The 24,550-nt window shown below is 48.9% G+C and overlaps 1 protein-coding gene across 1 annotated transcript in view; it reads left to right on the top strand.

Annotated features, from left to right (window-relative positions):
* The window catches only part of CASR (calcium sensing receptor), a 139,016-nt gene that overhangs the window by 50,608 nt on the left and 63,858 nt on the right, over positions 1-24,550 (top strand). The gene's annotated exons all lie outside the window — the stretch shown is intronic.

The following is a 24,550-nucleotide window of genomic DNA, read 5'->3' as shown; positions in this document are numbered from 1 at the left end:
GCTAGCTGTTTGCTCTGTGTTATCAAAGCAAATATTCATTTTCTTTGCTAATACACCTGGGTGCACTGCGAGCGCAATGGTTTGGATGCCTGAATAGGGGGTGGTTACAGCGGCCATGGATAGATTCATGCAATGCATGAATCTATCCATACTACACAGAGGGGGTGCTGGAGTGAGGGGGCGGCGCCTGTGCGCCCCTAATGGACGCACCACCACTGCACAAGGTTATTTACCTAAATGCATTCAGTAAGGTAGAAAACCTTGAGCCTTTACAACCACTTTAAGTGTTATCTAAAGCCAAAACTTCCTTTTTAGTTTTTGAACAGTTATCACCTATCAGCGCCCACCAGGGCTGCCAATCAGTGCCCATCAGTGCCTCATCATTAGTGCCACCTATCAGTGCTGCATATCCGTGTCACCTACCAGTGCATATCAGTGCCACCTATCAGCGCTGCCTATCAGTGCCACCTACCAGTGCAGCCTCATCAGTGCCTCCTGATCAGGGCCCACCAGTGCTACCTCATCAGTGCCCATCATTGCCACCTATCAGTGGCAATGATAAGGTGGCCCATCAGAGCCACCTTATCAGTGCCCATCAGTGCAGCCTCATCAGTGCCTCCTGATCAGTGCCCACCAGTGCTACCTCAACAGCGCCCATCATTGCCACCTATCAGTGCCGCCTTATCAGTGCACATCAGTGCCCATCAGTGCCACCTATTAGTGCTGCCTTATTAGTGCCTATCAGTGCAGCCTATCAGTGCCCATCGGTGCCGCCTTATTCGTTACTATCAGTGCCGGTGACTTGTCGTTAAGGTTCCCCTATCGAGATGGTTCCGCAGGCGCAATCCTTGCCGACGGAAATCTCCGAACCTCGGCCGGCATCCAGGCTCATTCTTTAACATCCCCGTGGATTGGAGGATGTTAAAAAAAGAGCCAGGAGGCCGAGCGAGCGGAGCGAGGACGTGAGGACCGACTGGCCACTTTCCTCAAATTCCACTTCGCCCTGGATGCCGGCCGAGGTTCGGAGATTTCCGTCGGCAAGGATTGCGCCTGCTCAGTCCTTACAGGAACCATCTTGATAGCCGGAGCCAGATCGTCAGATCACTGGCTCATCAGCGGACAGCACTGAAGGAGAAAAATTTCCTGTTTGCAAAAAAAAAATGTTTCTAAATTTTCTTTTTTGTTTGTTTAGCAAAAAAAAAATCAAAAGAAAGCTCTATTTGTGTAATTTTTTTTATAAAAATGTAATTTGGGAAAATCGTCGCACAATCGTGCAATTGTCATTCAAAGTGTGACAGCGCTGGAAGCTGAAAATTGTCCTGGCCAGGAAGGGGATGTAAAAGTGCCATTGAGCCCGCGATGCGAAAATCACAGCGAAACACGCGGCCGCGCGTCTGGGTTGGCGTTATTCACCATGGCACCCCAAACGTGGTGCGATTCCGATTGTCAAGTGACAGCGTCGCGCAGCACTCGCGGCAAAATGCACTTTCAAAAATTGTGCTGAGCGTTTCGCCTAAAAAAAAAAAAAGGAGCATAGTAATAGTAATCTCTCTTAGAAAATCGCAAAGCTGCGACATCCGTTCCCACAATGCAAAGTCTGACCGGGGGCACTGAACCGCGAGGCTGGGGCTGTGAACTTCTGATGGCGTGGAATCGGAGAGATATTTATTACGATGTTGTTGATTTTATGTGTTCCGGTTACTCCCTAGTTTACTATTGCATTGTATTTATAATTCGTTTGAGTTACAATGTATCGTATTGTAACTATTCAAGTGGTGTTTGTCTAACAGATTCCGTACACATTGGATTATTGTCAACACAGTGTGCAGATTACACTTGGCTGATTACTCCGCTGATTACTCCGCTTCAAGGCCCATTTACTTCTCTGCAGTCTGGTAACACATGTCAGGTAGGCTGAGTATTAACTTGTGTTGTATTAACCACTTAAGGACCGGACCAATATGCTGCTAAATGACCCAAGGGGTTTTTACAATTCGGCACTGCGTCGCTTTAACAGACAATTGCGCGGTCGTGCGACGTGGCTCCCAAACTAAATTGGCGTCCTTTTTTCCCCACAAATAGAGCTTTCTTTTGGTGGTATTTGATCACCTCTGCGGGTTTTATTTTTTGCGCTATAAACAAAAATAGAGCGACAATTTTAAAAAAAATGCAATATTTTTTACTTTTTACTATAATAAATATCCCCCAAAAAGATATATAAAAAAAAAATTTCCTCAGTTTAGGGCGATACGTATTCTTCTACCTATTTTTGGTAAAAAAAATCGCAATAAGCGTTTATCGATTGGTTTGCGCAAAATTTATAGCGTTTACAAAATAGGGGATAGTTTTTTTTGTTTTTTTTTACTACTACTAATGGCGGCGATCAGCGATTTTTTTCGTGACTGCGACATTATGGCGGACAGTTCGGGCAATTTTTACACATTTTTGGGACCATTGTCATTTTCACAGCAAAAAATGCATTTAAATTGCATTGTTTATTGTGAAAATGACAGTTGCAGTTTGGGAGTTAACCACAGGGGGCGCTGTAGGAGTTAGGGTTCACCTAGTGTGTGTTTACAACTGTAGGGGGGTGTGGCTGTAGGTCTGACGTCATCGATCGAGTCTCCCTATAAAAGGGATCACTCGATCGATGCAGCCGCCACAGTGAAGCACGGGGAAGCCGTGTTTACATACGGCTCTCCCCGTTCTTCAGCTCCGGGGAGCGATCGCGAGGGGGTGCCTAGAAACGAATAGCGGCGCCCTCGTCCCGGATCGCTCCCCGCGGGAATCCGATCGCCGCATGTAGCGGGGGGGGGGGTCCCGATCGGCCCCCCGACCCACGTCAGGTACGCCAATGTGCCTGTCCGTGCCATTCTGCCGACGTATATGTACATGCGGCAGTCTGGAAGTGGTTAAAGCCGCCCACTGAAAATAATGTGCTGCCAAATAACATGAACCACGTAACCGCAGGAGTGCGCAGCCTATTGCGTTAGGGTGTGCGCCCCAAAGTTCAAACACACGTCTGTGTGTATATATTTATATATGTATATATATATATATATATATATATATATATATATATATATATGTTGGCCCAGATTCAGAGAGCAGTTACGACGGCGTATCTCCGGATACGCCATCGTAACTCTGAGTGTGCGGGGTCGTATCCATGCGACTGATTCGTAGAATCAGTTACGCATAGATTTCCCTAAGATCCGACCAGCGTAAGTGTCTTACACCGTCGTATCTTAGGCTGCATATTTACGCTGGCCGCTAGGTGGCGTTTCCGTATAGTTACGCGAGGAATATGCAAATTAGGTAGATACACTGATTCAGAAACGTATGTCCGCCCGGCGCATTTTTTTTTTACGTCGTTTACGTTAGGCTTTTTCCAGCGTAAAGTTACCCCTGCTATATGAGGCGTTTCCTATGTTAAGTATGGACGTCGTTCCCGCGTCGAATTTTGAAAATGTTACGCCCTTTGCGTAAGTCGTTCGCGAATAGGGCTGTACATAAGTTACATTCACGTCTAAAGCATTGACGATTTGCGGCGTAATTTCGAGCATGCGCACTGGGATTCTTTTATGAACGGCGAATGCGCCGTTCGTAAAAAAAGTAAAATACGTGGGGTCACAATTAATTTAAATAAAGCACGCCCCCAAATCATCCACATTTGAATTAGGCGGGCTTACGCCGGACCACATACGTTACGCCGCTGTAACTTAGGGCGCAAGTTCTTTCTGAATACGGAACTTGCTCCCTAATTTACGGCAGCGGCGTAACGTATCTGAGATACGTATCTGAGATACGTTACGCCCGCCGATAGATACACCATTGTATCTGAATCCGGGCCATTATATGTATATATACACACACAGTGGAACCTCGAATTGCGAGTAACGCGGTTAACGAGCATTCGCAATACGAGCAATTATTAAAAAAAAAAATCCTGACTCAGTTTGCGAGAGTTTGCAGGATCCAAGCCTTTGCGGTGTGCAGTACTGCATTTGGCCATAGGTGCGGGGGGCGCTGGAAGCGAACTGAGCTGTTCGGAAATACTTAGAAAACACTCCATTCTCGAGTGTTTTCGAGCCTTTCCAATGGGTTTCTGAATGCAGCTGAACGGTCTCTGAGTATTTCAGAGTCTCTCTGGCCCCCCCACCACCTCTGGCCACATGCGGTATTGCATGCCATAGAAGTCAACGTGGAACAAATTATTTTCGTTTCCATTGACTTCTATGGAGGAAACTCACTCGGCTACTGCGCCCCCGTACCTCAGGCCAAATGAGGTACTGCAGGCCAATGTTCGGCTCCTGCGCCCCCGTACCTCAGGCCAAATGAGGTACTGCAGCCCTATTTTCGGCTCTGCTCGGGTTCTGCGCCCCCATACCTCAGGCCAAATGAGGTACTGCAGGCCTATTTAGCTTGAATTCTGCTCGTCTTGCGAGTCAACACTCGAAAACTGAGTCAGAATTAAAAAAAGTCAATGGAAACGAAAATAATTAGTTCCCCATTGACTTCAATGGGGAAACTCGCTTTGATAGGCGAGTACCTTGGATTACAAGCATTCTCCTGGAATGGATTATGCTGGTAATCCAAGGTTCCACTGTATATATATATATATATATATATATATATATATATATATATATATATATATATATATATATATATATATATATATATATATATATATATATATATATACATTGGAACCTCTGCATAATCCATTCCAGGAGAATGTTCGTAATCCAAAGTACCCGCCTATCAAAGCGAGTTTCCCCATTGAAGTCAATGGGGAACTAATTATTTTCGTTTCCATTGACTTCTATGGATGAAACTCGCTTTGATATGCAAGTGCTTTGGATTACAAGCATTCTCCTGGATGAATTATGCTGTTAATCCAAGGTTCCACTGTGTATGTGTGTATATATATATATATATATATATATATATACACACACATAAATATATATATATATATATATATATATATATATATGTATATACAGTGGAACCTTGGTTTAAGAGTAACTTGAATTGAGAGCGTTTTGATTTGCAGGCAACTTTTCTTTTTTAATTCGGACTCAGTTTGCAAGTGTTGACTCGCAAGACGAGCAGAATTCAAGCTAAATGCAGTACCTCATTTGGCCTGAGGTACGGGGGCGCAGAACCCGAGCAGAGCCGAAAATAGGGCTGCAGTGCCTCATTTGGCCTGAGGTACGGGCGCGCAGTAGCCGAGCGGAAGTGTCCTCGGGTCTTTTCGGGCATTCTCTGGCGCCCCCCACCTCTGGCCGCATTCGGTATTGCATCCCGTCAAAGTCAATGCGGAACAAATTATTTTCATTTCCATTGACTTCAATGGGAAAACGCGCTTTGATATGCGAGTACTTTGGATTACGAGCATTCTCCTGGAACGGATTAGGCTCATAATCCGAGGTTCAACTGTACAGTGGAACCTCATCATAATCCGTTCCAGGAGAATGCTCGTAATCCAAAGTACTCGCATATCAAAGCGAGTTTCCCCATAGAAGTCAATGGAAACGAAAATAATTTGTTCCGCATTGACTTCAATGGCATACAATACCGCCAGAGGTGGCCAGAGGTGGGGGGGTGCCAGAGAGCCTCGGAAACACACGGAAAGGCCCGAGAGCTGCTCGGCTGAACTTGGAAAACCTTGAAAAGGCTCGGGGACGGAGTATTTCCAAGGGTTTCCCAGCATTTCCGAATGGCTCCGATTGGCTCTGTTTGGCTCCGGTGCCCCCCACCCCACACCAGGGCCAAACACGGTACTGCACATCGCTTTGGCCTAAATCCTGCTCGTTTTGCAAGACAACACTCGCAAACTGAGTTAGGATTTTTCTAAATACAGGGCTCATATTGTGAAACGCTCGATAACCGAGTTACTCGCAATACGAGGTTCCACTGTATATGTATGTATGTATATATATATAAAGATTATAGCAATGTGATGGGTTGTGTGACCATAAAATGTCCATCCACAAGTGGAAGCCTCCACAAGGGGATTAGAAGAAAAATCCAGCAGGAGCTCCAGAGTATAAAAGAGAAGAGAGGCGCCTCTAATGCCGCGCACACACGACCGTTTTTCATGTCACGCAAAAAAACGTTTTTTTTTTCGCCGTGATTTGTCGCGATTCCTCTCAAGCTTGCCTTGCCTACACACGTTCGTGAAAAAAAAGCCTCGGAGACGTACAACACGTACGACGGCACTATAAAGGGGAAGTTCCATTCGAATGGCGCCACCCTTTGGGCGGCTTTTGCTAATTTCCCCGTCTCACAACTTGCTTCTGAGCATGCGTGTTTTTTCCCCCCTCGTTAAAGCCTACACACGACCATTTTTCACAACCAATTAAAAAAATTGCATTTTTCTCGTCATGAAAAACAGTCGTGTGTACAAGTAAGTGTAGCAATATGGTTACATTTAATGAAGGTACAACATTTAGCAACTCACATGGTTGTTGATTAACTGGTTGCCGACCAGCCGCCGTTGTTTTACAGCGGCAGGTCGGCTCCCCTGCGCGAGAGCCCGTAGCTATACGTCGACTCTCGCGCAGGCCACTAGGGGCGCGTGCGCCCCCCACTCTCCCCCGACTCCCGTGCGCGCGCCCGTTGGGGCGCGATCGCCGCCGGGCACACGCGATCGCTCGTTACAGAGCGGGGACCGGGAGCTGTGTGTGTAAACCACCAAAAAGAACGATCAAGTGGCGGAACCGCTCGTAATGATCATTCTTATGGTGCGTAGAATCGCCGCCGGCAAATAATGATATCTGAATGATGCCTCTAGCTGCACCCATCATTCAGATATCCCCCCACAAAGCCCAGGACGTCATATGACGTCCACCTAGGATGGGAGATTCCATCTGTGGACGTCATATGACTATGGGCCGGTATTGAAGTGGTTAAAGGGGTTGTAAACCCTCCTGTTTTTTCACCTTAATGCACCCCCCCCCCTTTTACTTACCTGAGCCCCCGTATTTCCCTCGGCGGGGACAAGCTGTCCATCTCTGTATGGGGTTCTCGGCTCTTAATTGGATACATTACTAGCAGCGTAGAAGTTCCGCCGCCGTCAATCAAATCAAATTTTGCGGGCACTGGGGGGCGGAGCCAAGTCCGGCATTCGTGTCTATAGATGTCAAATGCTGGACTCGGGTGCGTGCGCGCAAGGTAACCCCCCCCAGGAGAGCGCTTCTCCGAGGCGGTTATCTGATGCGAGGAGGAGCCGCGAGAATTGGGATGTCATAAACGGTAGTGCAATGTCTATAATGTGCGTTGCTGTGCTTGTTAACGCAACACAAAGATATCAAAGGGCTCTGAATGACATCCAGGGCCGCCATCAGGGGGGTACAGGCAGTACACCTATAAGGGGCCCGGAGGTCCCCAGGGGCCCGAATGGCAACCCCCTTTAAAAATATATATATATATATATATATATATATATATATATATATTTTTTTTTTAATTAAAGGGCTCAGAGGTCCCCAGGGCCCCATGTTACAAACCCTCTTTTTTTATAAATGTTTATTTTTGTTTATATATTTTTTTATTAAAGGGCCCAGAGGTCCCCAGGGCCCTGGATGGCAACCCCCCTTTTCTTTTTTTTTTAAATGTTTATTTTATTTTTTTGGATATATTTTTTTTATTTATTTTTTATTAAAGGGCCCAGAGGTTTATTTTTTTTATTTTTATTAAAGGGCCCAGAGGTCCCGGATGACAACCCCCTTTTTTTTAAATTTATTTTTATATGTATACCTACATTTTCATATATATATATATATATATATATATATATATATATATATATATGTAAAAAATTATTAAAGGGCCCAGAGGTCCCCAGATGGCAACCCCTCTTTTTAAAAATAAATAAATATATAGCCCCGGATGGCTACCCCCCCCCCCTTTTTTTATATATATTTTTCTTTATTTCTTATTTTTCTGGCAAAGGGCCCCCCCACTTCTCAATTTCAGGCGGCAGGGGGCCCATGCCTGAAGCTGTGTAAGGGGCCCCATAATTCCTGATGGCGGCCCTGATGACATCACTGAAATATAAATGTTTCTTCTTAAAGAAAAGATACATTGTATCGGCCATCCTGCTTCATGTTTCATCTTTCTCCTTTATAACATGGAGACTGTTCCCACCTCGGTCCTCCCTCAACGCTCAGAATCTCATTCATTCCATCGACATCCCATCGTGGTCGGCCTTTCGAAAGGGTTAAATGTTAATTTTTCCACCATTGGATCGTTTATAACTAATCACGGGCAGCAAATGTGTAAATTCGCCCTTATCTGTGGCATCTCTCTCTCTCTCTCTTTTTTTTTTTCCGATGGCTCGGTAAACTCGGCTAAGCTGTTTTGCTTTTTTTTTGCTTTCACGCTCCTGTCCTTGCATTTTTCCAGTCCAATTAGGTTATTACTAAAGACTAAATGAGGCATGGAGCCTCTGAAAGTCACACCGTCACCCAGCGACGGCCACCGGGCTGGGATTGGTGAGGGGGCAGCCGGGCGTGACGGAGAGTCAACTTTCCTTTCCTTGTAACCGCCCTCTGCCAGAGAATCACCTTCACATTCTTCCAGCTCAACTCCGGATAGATTTTGCCTTCTCTGGTTCCTCCCCCTCCCCCAACAGCAACATCAAATCTTTCTGATTTCTTTACGCACCTAGTTTTAGACCCAGTGACGTCATCAACGGGTCTCTGAGCTTCTCTGTGCAATGCAGGCAGATTGTGGCTGGTGGGAGGGGCTGACAGGGCGCTGTACATAGCTTCCTGAGCAGGACCAATCCTAGGGTCACAGACGCCTGGGTGCAGAAATATTTCTGGTGCCCCCCACATGGGCGTGGCCATCTTACCAACTCCTCCCCTTTACAAATGTTTCTATGGCAACGACTCAAACGCAGAGATGCTCCCCTAACACAGACAAGGGCCCGGATTCAGCTAGAATTGCACTATTTTTACGGAGGCGCAGGGCAACGTTTTTGCCCTGCGCCCCCGCAATTTTTTTGCGCTGCCCTCGATTCACGGGGCAGAAGCTCCGTAAATTGCGCGGGCGCGCCGGCAAAATGCCCGGAGCAAGCGCGCGCAATTTAAATGATCCCGTAGGGGGCGGGAATCATTTAAATTAGGAGCGTTCCCGCGCCGATCGTAGAGCGCATGCTCAGTCGGGAAACTTTCCCGACGTGCATTGCGGCAAATGACGTCGCAAGGACGTCATTTGCTTCAAAGTGAACGTGAATGCGTCCAGCGCCATTCACGATTCACTTACGCAAACTACGTAAAATTCAAATTTCGCGACGCGGGAACGACGCGTATACGTAGGAGGGGCTGACAGGGCGCAAAAACCGCCATACGGAAACAACGTAAATTGCGTACGCAGGGCTCGCGCAACGTTGTGAATCGGTGTTAGTATGCAATTTGCATACTATACGCTGAGCACAACGGGAACGCCACCTAGCGGCCATCGCAAGAATGCAGCCTAAGATATGCAGGCATAAGAGCCTTATGCCGCGCAGATCTTAGGCTGCAGTCGGCATAACGAGGTTCCTGAATCAGGAGCATTCGTTACGCCGGGGCAAGTAAGCAATTGCGCTGTGTAACCTATGGTTACACAGGCGCAATTGCTTCTTGAATCCAGGCCACTGAGAACACGTCAGGCACAGACCACCCCCCCAGCGACATCACTGCACGGCTCTCTCCACACAGAGACAGCCGCTGCTTCACTCTCTTCCTCTGACAGGAGGAGGGACGTGGGACGGGCTTGGGCGGGAAACACAGTGGCGGCGGCGCTGACCGGCAGAGAGAGCCGACCTCTGGACACGGACAAGGAGAGGAGGAGGGAGGGGAGCACTCTGGTGCTTCAGTGCTTCCCACCTCTGTGGCGCCTGGGTGCACTGCATCCCACACACCTGCCTAGGATCAGCCCTGTTCCTGAGAACCTCACAGCACCCTGACTCCGTACTCCTCCCGAGAGCTCTCAGCCCTGATGAAAGCAGTGGGCAGGCTCTTGGGAGGAGTTATTCAAAATACAGCACTTTGATGGGTGGCTGTCCATCTGGAGGAGTGGGCGTTCCCAGGTAGGCTGTGTTTGCATGCAGACCAGTGGCGGTGCGTCTATAGAGGGCGCAGGAGCGCCGCCCCCTCTCTCCTGCACCCGTCAATCACCAATAGATAGATTCATGCAATGCAGGAATCTATCTATGGTCGCTGCTGCCGCCCACTATTCAGGTGTCCGGCCCCCTGTTGGGCGCCGGGCATCTGAATTACAGCGGTGGGGGTGTTTTGGAAGTGCCTGATTAGAGCCATCGGCTCCGATAGGCTTCCCGATTAGAGCCCGTTAAACAGCAGGCGCATTGCTGTGCGTTTGCCGTTTACACAGTGCTGTGTTAGGGAATCGAATAAATCGCTTGCCTAACACACTGACCCGCCTCTCAGCCAATCAGGTGCACCGGGTCTGGTTACCTGTCACCTTATTGGCTGCTGAAGCGGCAGACGCTGTGATTGGATGCCTATCAGGCATCCAAACATAGCGGAAGAGGATGGGAGAAGATATCGAGGGCTCGGAGGGAGCGTGGAGGACAGCGCTGACCCGAGACAGGCAAGTGCCGGGCGGGGGGGCACACTGGCAGCGTTTAATGGGGCAAACTGGTGGCAATTGATGGGGCAAACTGGCGGAAATTGATGGGGCAAACTGGAGGCAATTGATGTGTGCCCGATCACTAGCAGCAATTGATGGTTACAGTAGCTGCGTTTGATGGCACAGTGGTGGCAATTAATGGGCACAGTGGCTGCGTTTGATGGGCACAGTGGCTGCGTTTGATGGGCACAGTGGCTGCGCTTGATGGCACAGTAGCTGTTTTTGATGGGCACAGTGGCTGTGTTTGATGGGCACAGTAGCTGTGTTTGATGGGCACAGTGGCTGTGTTTGATGGGCACAGTAACTGTGTTTGATGGGCACAGTGGCTGTTTTTAATGGGCACAGTAGCTGAGTTTGATGGCACAATGGCTGCGTTTAATGGGCACAGTGGTGGCAATTGATGGGCACAGTGGCAGCAATTGATGGGCATAGTGGCTGCGTTTGATGCCACAGTGGCTGCGTTTAATGGGCACAGTGGTGACAATTGATGGCTACAGTGGCTGCGTTTAATGGCACAGTAGCTGTGTTTGATGGGCACAGTGGCTGCATTTGATAGCACAGTAACTACGTTTGATGGGCACAGTAGCTGTGTTTGATGGGCACAGTGGCTGCGTTTAATGGGCACAGTGGCTGCATTTGATGGGCACAGTAGCTGTGTTTGATGGGCACAGTGGCTGCATTTCATAGAACAGTAACTACGTTTGATGGGCACAGTGGCTGCGTTTAATGGTATTGATTTGTATTGTGACTGTACTGTCTTCCCTGATGTAAAGCGCTTCGCAAACTGTTGGCGCTATATAAATCCTGTTTAATAATAATAATATTAAAATTGCGTGAAAATCACTCAACAAAAATCGCAAGCGGCAACTCTTGTTGAATGTGAAGGGGGCCTAAGGCTAAAGTTCATCTCCTTGCTCCTCCTTCTATCGGAAGCGGCGTCCCAGCGGCGGTTGTTCGGCCAACCAGATGCTCTGAGATTGTTGAAGAGCCCTCTTGAGTTTCGATACATTTGTCTTCTTCTATGGGGTGTCACCAGAGATCAGTGATACAAAGTAGCCGTCCTCTCTCTCAAGTGCCCCTCTAATGGCTCCATTAAAATAATTTCTCCGCCAGGCTAATGGTGCATTTTTTTTCTATTGAACCCTTAAATGAGACGAAGCTTTCTTCGGGGCTGACGCACGGCGTTTCATTACCGCCGCGGCGGGGCCTGCGGCTCAGCGGTTGGCAGAAAGAGAGAGATTTACGGACCTGGAGCGATTCCACCTGCCGGGGCTTAATGGACGAGGGGAAAGCGGAGGCTGATGGGTCGCTGTTTACTTACAGCTCGGAGAGATAACTCGGCAACGCCAGCGGAAGACGCTAAAGTGATTTCAAGAGGGGGGGCAAGAGGGCGCACGCGGCGGACGCGGTGTTTGTTCTCGATGCCTTCTGAATAATTTATTACCGCTGATGCTTGTTTGTTCCCTGAATTCGGGAGGAGAGAGCGCTGGGCAGATGCCACTTACCCACCCGTGTAAATCAATTTCCCTGACGTCCTTTAAATTACGAGCCTCTTGCCCTCGCTGAACTCATTATCTGGCAATTCTGCGATTTCTTTTTTTTTTTTTCTGCGGAAATTGGCTTTTAATGGAAGGAATAGGCTATGAAACACGATACCGAGTCCTCTGGAAAAAGAAAAAGAAATCGCCAGCGAGGCCGCGCGCCATTGTGAGAGCGGGAAACGTGCTCCGATTTTCCGGAAGAAACACGAGCTGTGGGCTTCCTAATGAAATCCCGTTATGAGTGATAAAAGTCGCTTTCTCGTATTTTTAATGGCTTATGATGTTTTTCTGTAGAAGCTAATGGTGGAAACCTATCCCGTAATCAGGAGAGATTGGCTCAGACCCCCCACCGTAATCAGGAGAGATTGGTTCAGACCCCCCACCGTAATCAGGAGAGATTGGCTCAGACCCCCCACCGTAATCAGGAGAGATTGGCTCAGACCCCCCACCGTAATCAGGAGAGATTGGTTCAGACCCCCCACCGTAATCAGGAGAGATTGGCTCAGACCCCCCACCGTAATCAGGAGAGATTGGTTCAGACCCCCCGCTAAAAGGCAGCACTCAACAACCACAGAGAGAGACACAACAACAAAAATCCCAAACTACACATACTACTGGATAGGCTGCTTTCTTAGTGATGTCACCGCTCTCTAGTGAAGGGATAGGCTGCATTCTCAGTGATGTCACCGCTCTCTAGTGAAGGGATAGGCTGCATTCTCAGTGATGTCACCGATCTCTAGTGAATAGATAGGCTGCATTCTCAGTGATGTCACCGGTCTCTAGTGAATGGATAGGCTGCATTCTCAGTGATGTCACTGGTCTCTAGTGAATGGATAGGCTGCATTCCCAATGATGTCACTGGTCTCTAGTGAAGGGATAGGCTGCATTCTCAGTGAGGTCACCAGTCTCTAGTGAATGGATAGGCTGTATTCTCAGTGATGTCATCGATCTCTAGTGAATGGATAGGCTGCATTCCCAATGATGTCACTGGTCTCTAGTGAATGGATAGGCTGCATTCTCAGTGAGGTCACTGCTCTCTAGTGAATGGATAGGCTGCATTCTCGGTGATGTCACCGGTCTCTAGTGAATGGATAGGCTGCATTCTCAGTGATGTCACCGCTCTCTAGTGAGTGGATAGGCTGCATTCTCAGTGATGTCATCGGTCTCTAGTGAAGGGATAGGCTGCATTCTCAGTGATGTCACCGGTCTCTAGTGAATGGATAGGCTGCATTCTCAGTGATGTCACCGCTCTCTAGTGAGTGGATAGGCTGCATTCTCAGTGATGTCATCGGTCTCTAGTGAAGGGATAGGCTGCATTCTCAGTGATGTCACCGCTCTCTAGTGAATGGATAGGCTGCATTCTCAGTGATGTCACTGGTCTCTAGTGAAGGGATAGGCTGCATTCTCAGTGATGTCACCGGGCTCTAGTGAATGGATAGGCTGCATTCACAGTGATGTCATCGGTCTCTAGTGAAGGGATAGGCTGCATTCTCAGTGATGTCACCGGTCTCTAGTGAATGGATAGGCTGCAATCTCAGTGATGTCACCGCTCTCTAGTGAAAGGATAGGCTGCATTCTCAGTCATGTCACCGATCTCTCGTGAATGGATAGGCTGCATTCTCAGTGATGTCTCCGCTCTCTAGTGATTGGATAGGCTGCATTCTCAGTGATGTCACCGCTCTCTAGTGAATGGATAGGCTGCATTCTCAGTGAGGTCACCGCTCTCTAGTGAAAGGATAGGCTGCATTCTCAGTGATGTCACCGGTCTCTAGTGAATGGATAGGCTGCATTCTCAGTGATGTCACAAGTCTCTAGTGAATGGATAGGCTGCATTCTCAGTGATGTCTCCGCTCTCTAGTGATTGGATAGGCTGCATTCTCAGTGAGGTCACCGCTCTCTAGTGAATGGATAGGCTGCATTCTCAGTGAGGTCACCGCTCTCTAGTGAAAGGATAGGCTGCATTCTCAGTGATGTCACCGGTCTCTAGTGAATGGATAGGCTGCATTCTCAGTGATGTCACAAGTCTCTAGTGAATGGATAGGCTGCATTCTCAGTGATGTCACTAGTCTCTAGTGAATGGATAGGCTGCATTCTCAGTGATGTCACCGCTCTCTAGTGAATGGATAGGCTGCATTCTCAGTGATGTCACTGGTCTCTAGTGAATGGATAGGCTGCATTCTCAGTGATGTCACCGCTCTCTAGTGAATGGATAGGCTGCATTCTCAGTGATGTCACCGCTCTCTAGTGAATGGATAGGCTACATTCTCAGTGATGTCACCGCTCTCTAGTGAATGGATAGGCTGCATTCTCAGTGATGTCACTGGTCTCTAGTGAATGGATAGGCTGCATTCTCAGTGATGTCACTAGTCTCTAGTGAATGGATAGGCTGCATTCTCAGTGATGTCACCGCTCTCTAGTGAATGGATAGGCTGCATTCTCAGTGATGTCACTGGTCTCTAGTGAATGGATAGGCTGCATTCTCAGTGATGTCACCGCTCTCTAGTGAATGGATAGGCTGCATTCTCAGTGATGTCACCGCTCTCTAGTGAATGGATAGGCTGCATTCTCAGTGATGTCACCGCTCTCTAGTGAATGGATAGGCTGCATTCTCAGTGAGGTCACAAGTCTCATGTAAATTAGAAAAGTTGGTGTTGTCACCCTGAAGTGTTAGCTAATCAGCAAAATAATTTTTCATAAAAAAAAAAAAAAAAGGAATAATACATAAATACATAAGATGCTAATTAATTAATAATTCATAAATGTTTATCTATTCTGTTTGGATTCCAATTAACAAAAAAATGTTGAAATCACATTTCCCACAATTCTGAATTCCTGTAAAGTGATATTTTTTGCATTAAGTGTAACAAATGATTTATGAAGATGCGCCCACACTAAAAACTTCTGGCAGCAACTGCTGGAAGATCATCCTCATAGGAAGTATGAAAGCAGAACTAAATAAATTAAGTCCTGTGAAGTCTAATGCCGCGTACACACGATCATTTTTCGGCATGAAAAAAACTTTGTTTTTAAAAACATCATTTAAGCACTTAAGGACCGGACCAAAATGCACATAAAAGCCCAGGCCAGGTTTTGCGATTCGGCACTGCGTCGCTTTAACTGACAATTGCGCGGTCGTGCGACGTGGCTCCCAAACAAAATTGGCGTCCTTTTTTCCCCACAAATAGAGCTTTCTTCTGGTGGTATTTGATCACCTCTGCGTTTTCTTTTTTTTGCGCTATTAACAAAAATAGAGCGACAATTTTGAAAAAAATTCAATATTTTTTACTTTTTGCTATAATAAATATCCCCAAAAATATATATAAAAACATTTTTTTCCTCAGTTTAGGTCGATACGTATTCTTCTACCTATTTTTGGTAAAAAAAATCGCAATAAGCGTTTATCGGTTGGTTTGCGCAAAATTTATAGCGTTTACAAAATAGAGGATAGTTTTATTGCATTTTTATAAAAAAAAATTTTTTTTTACTACTAATGGCGGCGATCAGCGATTTTTTTCGTGACTGTGACATTATGGCGGACACTTCGCACAATTTTGACACATTTTTGGGACCATTGTCATTTTCACAGCAAAAAATGCATTTAAATTGCATTCTTTACTGTGGAAATGACAGTTGCAGTTTGGGAGTTAACCACTAGGGGGCGCTGAAGGAGTTATGTTTCACCTAGTGTGTGTTTACAACTGTAGGGGGGTGTGGCTGTAGGTCTGACGTCATCGATTGTGTCTCCCCTATAAAAGGGATGACTCGATCGATGCAGCCGCCACAGTGAAGCACGGGGAAGCCGTGTTTACATACGGCTCTCCCCGTTCTTCAGCTCCGGGGAGCGATCGCGAGGGGGCCGCTAGAAACGAATAGCCGCGCCCTCATCCTGGATCGCTCCCAGAGCTACCGACCGCCGCATGTAACGCAGGGGGGTCCGGATCGGACCCCCCTGCGAAAAGGCAGGGACGTACGGGTACGCCCATCTGCCTGATTATCCACATTGAAATAGAAAAAAAGATTAAAAAAGGTCAAAACAACATGTAATGGTAGAAAAAAAGCCACAATAAACACTTCTTGTCCAGTTCGGTTTAAATTTATGTTACAAGTGCAAATCTCTCAGTAATAATGCTGCTTCCTGAACTCCCACTCCGGTGCTCTAGGCTGGCATACCTGAATAACAGCCACACCCCTCAGAGCATGATAGACAAGCAATTAGCATTTTTTAGAAGGCCAATCATTGCATTTCTTAGAAGGTGCGCCCATCAGAGCACCCTCTCACAACAGATGTGCCTATCAGAGTGCCCCTATAATCAGGTGTTCCCATCAGAGTGCCCCCTTACATCAGGTGTTCCCATCAGAGTGCCCCCCTACATCAGGTGTTCCCATCAGAGTGCCCCCTTACATCAGGTGTTCCCATCAGAGTGCCCCCTTACATCAGGTGTCCCCTTACATCAGGTGTTCCCATCAGAGTGCCCCCTTACATCAGGTGTCTCCTTATATCAGTTGCCTCCATCAGAGTTCCCCCTTACATCAGGTGTCCCCATCAGAGTGCTCCCTTACATCAGGTGTCCCCATCAGAGTGCTCCCTTACATCAGGTGTCCCCATCAGAGTGCCCCTTTCAATTCACATGTGCTCATTGGAGTGTCACTTTAATTTAGGTGTCTCCAACAGAATATCCTTAGTTGTGACCCATCTGAGGGCTCCTATAAGTTGGTAGAGCCCATGAAAGCAAACTTAACTGGCCTGCATACCTCTGTCCCCTTCAGAGTGCCCCCCTAAATCAGGTGTCCCCATCAGTGTGCCCCCCTACATTAGTTGTTCCCATCAGAGTACCTCCTCACATCAGATGTGCCCACCAGAGTGCCCCCTTACAACAGGTGTCCACATCAGATGTTTTCATCAGGGTATTGAAAACAAAAAATGATTTATTTAAAATTTTCATTAGCATTTTGATAAGGGGGGAGGAACCAGGGAAGGCAAAGGAGATAACATTTCAGGTTAGCATTTTCCTAGAAACCTTAAAGAGGGGGTTCACCCTATAAAAAAAAAAAAAAATTCTAGCATTAAATTAAGCATAGTAGCGCGAGCTACAGTATGCCTTTATTTATTTTTGTTTGCCCCGTACTCACTGTGCAATTCTATAGTGAAGATTCCGACTCCCTGCGGGGAATGGGCGTTCCTATCCAGAGGGAAGATGATTCACGGCCGGCTCTGGCGCGTCACGCTTCTCCGGAAATAGCCGAAATAGGACTTGGCTCTTCACGGCGCCTGAGCATAGTCTGTGCGCAGGCGCCATATAGCGCCGTGAAGAGCCGAGACCTACTCCGGCTATCTTCGGGGAGCGTGACGTGCCATAGCCGGCCGTCAATCATCTTCCCTCTGGATAGGAACGCCCATTCCCTGCAGGGAGTCGGAATCTTCACTTTAGGATTACACAGTAAGTACGGGGCAAAAAATAAAAATAAAGGCATACTGTAGCTCGCGCTACTATGCTTAATTTAATGCTATAATGTTGTTATTGTGGGTGAACCACCGCTTTAAACAAAGCCTAACCCCCTCCAATCCATACTTCTACCCCGCCTAACGTATCGGGAATTTCTGGGAATCATCGTCTCTCTATACAGAGAAATGCCACCAGTGCCAGAAATCACCATATGTGTGTGAATGGCACGGATCTCTCGTATGGAATTACATGTGCAGTCATTAGCGAGCTGTGCCCTCAGGCAAGGACCTGGAACTGTACAGTGGTCAAGGTAATTCAAGGTAATCTGTCATTTACCGTTTAGGAAATGTTATAGCGAGTTATGTAAGGAAGTGGAATGAAGGGGTTGTGTAAGACACTGTGCTCTTAGGATTATCAGTTTTTCAAAGCCGAACTCCAGGCAGATATAAGAGCAGGGCTTTTTTTCTCAGAGAATAGGTACAGGAACTCTTCCCTTCCGAGTCAAGCCCTTGATTCCACCCCTACCCACCTCTGAGCACCTTTTCCTGGTTCCACCCCTACCCACCTCTGAGCACCGTTCCCTGGTTCCACCCCTTACCCACCTCTGAGCACCGTTCCCTGGTTCCACCCCTTACCCACCTCTGAGCACCTTTCCCTGGTTCCACCCCTACCCACCGCTGAGCACCTTTCCCTGGTTCCACCCCTACCCACCTCTGAGCACCGTTCCCTGGTTCCACCCCTTACCCACCTCTGAGCACCGTTCCCTGGTTCCACCCCTTACCCACCTCTGAGCACCTTTCCCTGGTTCCACCCCTACCCACCTCTGAGCACCGTTCCCTGGTTCCACCCCTTACCCACCTCTGAGCACCTTTCCCTGGTTCCACCCCTTACGAACCTCTGAGCACCTTTCCCTGGTTCCACCCCTTACCAACCTCTGAGCACCTTTCCCTGATTCCACCCCTACCCACCTCTGAGCACCTTTCACTGGTTCCACCTCTTACCAACCTCAGAGCACATTTCTCTGGTTCCACCCCTTACCAACCTCTGAGCACCTTTCCCTGGTTCCACCCCTACCCACCTCTGAGCACCGTTCCCTGGTTCCACCCCTACCCACCTCTGAGCACCGTTCCCTGGTTCCACCCCTTACGAACCTCTGAGCACCTTTCCCTGATTCCACCCCTTACCAACCTCTGAGCACCGTTCCCTGGTTCCACCCCCTACCAACCTCTGAGCACCGTTCCCTGGTTCCACCCCTTACCAACCTCTGAGCACCGTTCCCTGGTTCCACCCCTTACCAACCTCTGAGCACCTTTCCCTGGTTCCACCCCTTACCAACCTCTGAGCACCTTTCCCTGGTTCCACCCCTTACCAACCTCTGAGCACCTTTCCCTGGTTCCACCCCTACCCACCTCTGAGCACCGTTCCCTGGTTCCACCCCTTACCAACCTCTGAGCACCTTTCCCTGGTTCCACCCCTACCCACCTCTGAGCACCTTTCCCTGGTTCCACCCCTACCCACCTCTGAGCACCTTTCCCTGGTTCCACCCCTACCCAACTCCGAGCACCTTTCCCTGGTTCCACCCCTTACCAACCTCTGAGCACCTTTCCCTGGTTCCACCCCTTACCAACCTCTGAGCACCTTTCCCTGGTTCCACCCCTACCCACCTCTGAGCACCTTTCCCTGGTTCCACCCCTACCCACCTCCGAGCACCTTTCCCTGGTTCCACCCCTTACCAACCTCTGAGCACCTTTCCCTGGTTCCACCCCTACCCACCTCTGAGCACCGTTCCCTGGTTCCACCCCTACCCACCTCTGAGCACCTTTCCCTGGTTCCACCCCTACCCACCTCTGAGCATCGTTCCCTGGTTCCACCCCTTACCAACCTCTGAGCACCTTTCCCTGGTTCCACCCCTACCCACCTCTGAGCACCTTTCCCTGGTTCCACCCCTTACCAACCTCTGAGCACCTTTCCCTGGTTCCACCCCTTACCAACCTCTGAGCACCTTTCCCTGGTTCCACCTCTACCCACCTCTGAGCACCTTTCCCTGGTTCCACCCCTACCCACCTCTGAGCACCTTTCCCTGATTCCACCCCTTACCAACCTCTGAGCACCTTTCCATGGTTCCACCCCTACCCACCTCTGAGCACCTTTCCCTGGTTCCACCCCTACCCACCTCTGAGCACCGTTCCCTGGTTCCCCCACTTACCAACCTCTGAGCACCTTTCCCTGGTTCCACCCCTTACCAACCTCTGAGCACCTTTCCCTGGTTCCACCCCTTACCAACCTATGAGCACCTTTCCCTGGCTCCACCCCTTACCAACCTCTGAGCACCTTTCCCTGGTTCCACCCCTACCCACCTCTGAGCACCGTTCCCTGGTTCCCCCACTTACCAACCTCTGAGCACCTTTCCCTGGTTCCACCCCTTACCAACCTCTGAGCACCTTTCCCTGGTTCCACCCCTTACCAACCTCTGAGCACCTTTCCCTGGCTCCACCCCTTACCAACCTCTGAGCACCTTTCCCTGGTTCCACCCCTACCCAACCTCTGAGCACCTTTCCCTGGTTCCACCCCTTACCAACCTCTGAGCACCTTTCCCTGGTTCCACCCCTTACCAACCTCTGAGCACCTTTCCCTGGCTCCACCCCTTACCAACCTCTGAGCACCTTTCCCTGGTTCCACCCCTAACCAACCTCTGAGCACCTTTCCCTGGTTCCACCCCTTACCAACCTCTGAGCACCTTTCCCTGGTTCCACCCCTACCCACCTCTGAGCACCTTTCCCTGGTTCCACCCCTTACCAACCTCTGAGCACCTTTCCCTGGTTCCACCCCTACCCACCTCTGAGCACATTTCCCTGGTTCCACCCCTTACCAACCTCTGAGCACCTTTCCCTGGTTCCACCCCTACCCACCTCTGAGCACCTTTCCCTGGTTCCACCCCTACCCACCTCTGAGCACCGTTCCCTGGTTCCGCCCCTTACCAACCTCTGAGCACCTTTCCCTGGTTCCATCCCTACCCACCTCTGAGCACCCTTCCCTGGTTCCACCCCTACCCACCTCTGAGCACCTTTCCCTGGTTTCACCCCTACTCACCTCTGAGCACCTTTCCCTGGTTCCACCCCTTACCAACCTCTGAGAACCTTTCCCTGGTTCCACCCCTTACCAACCTCTGAGCACCGTTCCCTGGTTCCACCCAGTGCCGATCCTGACCTCACTGGGGCCCTAAGCAAAATGACATGTCACATTAAAGTTGAGAAGCGGGGGAGGGGGTGTTCTGCTGTCGGAAATTACCTCCCTGGGGCCCTAAGCAAAATGACACGTCACAAAGTGAGAAGCGGGGGGGTGCTGACTTCTTACCTCTCCTCCCATACAGCCAGTGAGTTGAGAAGCAGGGTGAGGGGCCGAAAATGACTTCTCACCAGGCGGGGCCTCTAGTAATTTGGGGGGCCCTCCGCAGCTTTGCGGGGCCCTAAGCGGCTTGCATAGTGAGCCTATAGGGCGGATCGGCCCTGGTTCCACCCCTTACCAACCTCCCAGTACCACCCCTTTTAGAGAATGCAGAACCAAGTATAATTTTGTGGTGCTAATGGTGATCACCCCTCCTCTCTATCAAACTGCACAAAAGGCCAATCAGTTCATGGGTTGCAAAGAGGCATGCTGATAGGAGAGTGAGAGAGAGATTGGCTCATCACTGTGCTACTTCTCCTTCACTGTCCAGTCACAGACTGAGGGCGGAATGTGTCTTAGAATGATTATGCATGACCAGTGCCAGGAAAAGGTCAGCTATAGCCCAGGGTGCCAAACTGCACAAAAGGCCAATCAGTTCATGTGTTGCAAAGAAGCATGCTGATAGGAGAGAGGGAGAGAGATTGTCTCATCACTGTGCTACTTCTCCTTCACTGTCCAGTCACAGGCTGAGGGCGGATTTTTTTTTAGAATGATTATGCATGACCAGTGCCGGGAAAAAGTCAGCTATAGCCCAGGGTTAACATGCCAAACTGCAACCCCCCCCCCCCAAATCCTCTCCCACTCCAAAAAAAAAAAAATTGAGCACTGATTGGCATGCTTACATAAATTCCCCCTCCCCCCAATACAAATCTGCCCCTGCTGAAATCCCCTTCTCAGCACAAATATTTACCCCAGCTCAAATCTTCTTATTTCCCATATGCCCCAGCACAAATCTCCCCCCCCAAAAAATTCCGCCCGTCCTAGTACAAATCTCCCAATCTCCCATCCTAGCACAACCCCCCCCCCCCCCTCTAAATTTCGCCTCCTAGCACAAATACCCCCAATCATGTCTGCTAGTACAAATCCCCCCTAAAAAATAAAATTCCGCACGTCTTAGTAAAAATCTCACAATCTCCCATCCCAGCACAATCCCCCCTCTAAATTTCCCCTCCTAGCACAAATACTGTCAATCATCCCTGATGGTACAAATCCCCCCTCCCCCCCAAAAAATTCCCCCTGTTCTAGTACAAATCTCCCATCCCAGCACAATCCCCCCCCCTCTACATTTTCCCTCCTAGCAAAAATACCCACAATCACCCCCAATGCTAGTAAAACCCCCCCCCCCCAAAAAAAAATTCTCCCTCTTAGTACAAATCCTTTACCCCTCAAATACCCCCTGTGAGCACAAATCCTCTTCCCCACTACAAATCCCCCCCCCCCCCTCCCAGCACAAATTCTCCCCGATCCCCCATCCTAGCACAATTCCTCCCCCCTCCTAAATTTCCCCTCCCAGCACAAACACCCCCAATCATCCCTGCTGGCACAAATTCACCCACCCCCAAAAAGAATTCCCCCCTCTTAGTACAAATCCTCTACCCCTCAAATGTCCCCTGTGAACACAAATTCTCTCCTCCAAATCCCCCCCTCCCAGCACAAATTTTTTAAAATCCCCCCCACCCCCAAAAAAAATAATCCTTCTAGCACAAATCCCCTCGCTTTCACCATATTATCTTTTCTAGCACAAACCACCTAAAATTCCCCCTCCTAGCACAGATCTTCTCCCCCATCCCAACAAAAATCCCCTCAAATCCTAGCACACACCCTCTAATTTCCCCTTACTAGAATAATTCTTATCCCTTGCCACCCCCGAATTCCCCCTCCCAACATAAATCCCCTCCCCCAACCTCCTTATGGTCCCCCCCCCCCCCCAATCTCACATGATACCACAGTGCCCAGGGCAGCCCTTCCCGGCTGCCCACCCCTTGTCCCAGCCCTGTGACAACAGAAGAGGGGGGGTTGAATGATGCTGGCCATCATTCAACGTGAAGGATTGAGGACATCTTGTGGTGCACAAGAAGTACTGCAGGGGACAGCTTTCCTATGTGTAAGCATTGTGGTGTGCTGAGGATCGGGTGCATGCCCAACGAGCATTAACGTTCATTACAACACAGGTGCATTGTGGGAAGGATGGGGAATGTACAACCATTGTGTAGCACAGCAGGAAGCAGAGGCTGCTTTGTAATGAGAAAATGTATCTGTTCTCATTTAAATACACTATATTGTCAAAAGTATTGGGACGCCTGCCTTTACAAGCACATGAACTTTAACCGCTTGCCGACCGGCTCCTGCACATTTACGTCAGCAGAATGTATATACGTTACTTTGAATTTGGCGCATCCCTGCCGCAAGCTCCATGACGGTGCCCGCAGGACCCACGGACTCTGTGTCCGCCCGTGTCCCGCGATCGGGTCACAGAGCTGCAGGACGGGGAGAGGCAAATAGCTGGATTCAGGAAGAAGTGCCTATCGTTAGGCAGGCGTAACGTATCTCATATACGCTACGCCGCCGTAAGTTAGAGAGGCAAGTTCTGTATTCACAAAGCACTTGCGTCCTAAGTTACAGCGGCGTAGCGTAAATGTGCCGGCGTAAGCGCGCCTAATTCAAATTGTGAAGAGGTGGGCGTGTTTTATGCTAATGAATCGTGACCCGACGTGATTGACGTTTTAAACGAACGGCGCATGCGCCGTCCGTGGACGTATCCCAGTGCGCATGCTCCAAATTACGCCGCAAAGACTTATTGGTTTCGACATGAACGTAAATTACGCCCAGCCCCACTCACGGATGACTTGCGCAAACGACGTAAAAATTTGACGCGGTTCCGACGTCCATACTTAACATTGGCTGCTCCATCTTTTTGGTGGAATATCTTTACGCCTGAAAACGCCTTACGTAAACAGCGTATCTTTACTGCGACGGGCAAGCGTACGTTCGTGAATAGGCGTATCTCGCTGATTTACGCATTCTAGGCGTAAATCAGCGTACACGCCCCTAGCGGCCGGCGTAAATAGACAGCTAAGATACGACGGCGCCGGCGGTCATATCTTAGTTAGATTTAAGTGTATCTCAATTTGAGAATACTCTTAAATATACGACGGCGCAGATTCGGAGTTTACGACGGCGTATCTACTGATACGCCGGCGTAACTCTACCTGAATCTGGCTAAAAGTGTAAAGAAGTCCCCATGCTGCCTAGTGACAGGACACTGATCATCTGCTCCCTCTCATCGGGAGCGGTGATCAATGTCGTGTCACAGTAAGCCCTGCCTCCCTACAGTTAGAATCACTCCCTAGGACACACTTAACCCCTTTCTTGCCCCCTAGTGGTTAACCTCTTCCCTGCCAGTGTCATTTACACAGTAATCGGTGCATTTTTATAGCACTGATCGCTGTATAAATGACAATGGTCCCAAAATAGCGTCAAAAGTGTCCGATGTGTCTGCCACAATGTCGCAGTCACGATAAAATTCGCTGATCGCTGCCAAAATGCCATAAAACTGTCCCCTATTTTGTAGACGCTATAACTTTTGCGCAAACCAATTAATAAACGCCTGTTGCGATTTTTTTTACCAAAAATACGTAGAAGAATACGTATCGGCCTAAACTGAGTCAAACAATATATTTTGGGGATATG

This window comes from Rana temporaria, chromosome 2, assembly GCF_905171775.1.
Source record: "Rana temporaria chromosome 2, aRanTem1.1, whole genome shotgun sequence".
NCBI lineage: Eukaryota > Metazoa > Chordata > Amphibia > Anura > Ranidae > Rana > Rana temporaria.
Note: the sequence above shows the minus strand (reverse complement) of the source record. Positions and strands in the feature narration are given on the sequence as shown.